Source organism: Lampetra planeri, chromosome 5 (genome assembly GCF_965212315.1).
Source record: "Lampetra planeri chromosome 5, kcLamPlan1.2.h2, whole genome shotgun sequence".
Classification (NCBI taxonomy): Eukaryota; Metazoa; Chordata; class Hyperoartia; order Petromyzontiformes; family Petromyzontidae; genus Lampetra; species Lampetra planeri.
In genome coordinates, this window is record NC_136111.1 from 22,197,180 (window position 1) to 22,200,355 (window position 3,176).

Here is a 3,176-nt window from a genome sequence, read left to right on the forward strand (position 1 = left end):
CGGTCACGCCCACAGCGGGGCGGGGCACCCCGGGGTAGCGCGAGGAATCGATTCTCCTTCACGATTGGGATGCACAAGTGAAGTGAATCGATTCGTTAACGATTGCTACTGATTTTTTGTTTGTTCGCGGTAATCGTTGCCGCGTTAACCGGTTACTGTGCTTGGAAATCGATAGCGTATCCTGGATACGTATTAGGTACACAAGACTGCCCAACGCGTGCGTCCAATACCGCTGTGGACTAAAAATGTATCATAATAGGCGACGTTTCGGACAATGACCCGATATTCAAATCGCACAATATTTGTACGTACTAAGTAGAACGGCTATTTCCTTAAACTTCGCCTATTTTGCATAATGTGCTCCCTTTATGGCCACAACGCGATTTGACGGAATGTGTTGAGTTGTTTGTTAATTTAAACTAAACCCCACCCCCTCCTCACACCCCCCCCCCCACTCATACCCCGCCCCTCCTCACCCCCCCCACTCACACCCCTCCTCAACTCCCTCCCACTCACAGCCCGCCCCTTCCTCACCGCCTCCCACTCACACCCCACCCCACTCACACCCGCCCCTTTCTCACCCCCACCCCTTACCCTCCACTCATACCCTGCACCTTCCTCACCCCTCCCCCATTTACCCCCCCCCCTCCTCAACCCCCATTCACACCCCGCCCCTTCCTCACTCCCCCCCAACTAACACCCCGCCCCTTTATCACCACCAGCCCCCTCGTCACCCCCCACCTCACACCCCGCCCCTCCTCACCCACTTACACCCCGTCCCTCATCACCCCCCCCTCACCCCTCCCCCTCCTCACCCCCCCCACCCACTCACACCCCGCCCCACTCCCCCTCACACCCCGCCCCTCCCCTCTTTTCTTCCAGCCTCTATTACCACACGAGTCTTGCCAAATCAAAGGATGTTTTACCTCTAGATGTATCTTTGTGTAATGCAATAAACATTTGCCTTCGATTTAAGACTATTACGGAGACAGGATTGTTTTAATAAGATTATATTTAGTACACGAGATTTGAGTTGGCTGATTTCGGGAATATTAACTACAGGACTTTAAAAAATATATACATTTTGGTTATCCTGCCTTGGTGTTTTCTCACGTGGCAGTACACCAGAGATGATTACATCTCCAAGGTCCGCACATATGGGTTATCGATCCCACTTGCTGTGCTGCCCTCTCGTGGCCACCACGCCCCAGCAGCGATTTGGTTTCACGAACCCTGAGTGATGACCCAACTTTGGCCCCCAACGTGCAGTGTTAGAGCCATGCTGCCACAGCCAAACACAGCATTTGTCCCTTTAACTTCGAAACGGTGTAGATGTTAAAGTGGAGATTAAAACACGTCACGGGTGTTTTGTGCAACAGGTTTATTTTATCTCAAAATCCTGGGAAACGTAAGAGACGCAGTTAACGTGTCGCACAGAATAAGGCATGCGACCTCAACTTGCCATATCAACTACCACATGGACACCACGCCTCACCAGCCAAAATCCACTGCTGAATGAGGACCTCCCCAGGACATTCCCGTCTCTCACCGTCCCCTGCGATGCAAGAATCCATCCACAGCACTCCCAACTTTTGCAGACTTGAGACGTGAGGCTTTCTTGAATACATTCTAATTCGTGTTGTTACTTGACTGGTTTGGCACGTTCCCTTGGTGGGTCGTCATTCCCCGGTCGCATTAACTCGTCAGGGTATTAATAAACTGCATTTTCCAAACGTGCACATCAAGACTTTAGGAGTCTGCGGGTCTCTCTCTGCCTTTGTGCTCTGGGCGTTGTAATGATACACAGCAAGGGGCCATCCATTTAGTACGTACACATGGAGGGGGTTCACCCAAATGCGTAGCTTGCGCATAGGAAACGCGGGGGGGGGGGTGAAGCCTCGATAATAATTTGTCTACATTGGCCTTCAAATGAGTTAAGATAGTCCGGCGGTGGACTATGTTTGCTTAAACACGTTAATATTATTAATCTTTCATCGTTTCTGCGTGGATTAAATATCGGCCGTTCTATAGGATCCGGGGGGGGGGGGGGGTGTAAGAAGTCCGCGTGCGTACAGGGAGGGGGGGGGGGTCAAGTTGACAGATTGTGTACCTACTAAATGGATGACCCCTAAGTGTCTGTGAATGGGCATCGACAGCGCGAAAGAAGTTCAACATACATACATCACCTACAAAAACACAGTAACAGCACTTGAGTTTAAACTTAAACAGTTTGTACAAAAACCTATGTTTAGATGTAAAGTTGGTGGTAAAAAAAAATATCCATTACATACATTACAGTACAAAGACGTATGCTCATGTGGGCTTCTGCCACACGGAAAATGTCAGGATTAATTCCCCAACACATGTTTTCGCTTGGGTGGCAGGGAGAGGCACCAACATGCACTCTGACCACAGGCAGTAGAGTCATAATGCACATCACGTTTTCACGTTATCGGCATTTAAGCCCAGAGGGGCACATGTGATCCAACTAGTTGCTGTACAGTGGACAACTGAAATATTCAAATAGAACTTGTCGTTGATATGTTAACATGTATTGCCTTTTGTAGTGAGTATCGGTAGACAAATTTGATGTTCTACACTACGGGATAGCATATGAATGTTATGGGTCAATTGATACTTGTGAAAGCTCAACGCTGGGTAACTGAAATTATAAAATGACACCAACGTTGCAGATTCCCATTTATATTTTCAAAGAACATTGTTCAAGTGTTTTAGGACTATTCCACAAGATACTAATGAAGAGGCAGCTGACCAGCTCGTTATTATATTAAGAGCATGTTACAAAATAACTTTATTTTATTTTACAATATACCTTTAGGTACCACAATCGGGCATAACCTATTAAGATATACTGCATAAATTTCAGTAGTTTCTCAACAAGCTTGTATGTAATGGATTTAACTGGAGACAAAAAACTCCATTACCGAACTCAGCGATTTCAGTGCCTTCTGATACGGAGTTATGCATTTTATGTCAACACGATTTCAACGATGGCCATACCTTGCAGTTTAAAATTGTGCACAATGGTTGGGTTTCTAAGTAGTGTACAGTATTTTGGATGTCAGTAATCAAATTGAGCAATGTCCAAAAACAATGTAATAAAAATGCAATGCCTAAATAAAGCACACTCCTAAAGCATAATTTCCACATACAGC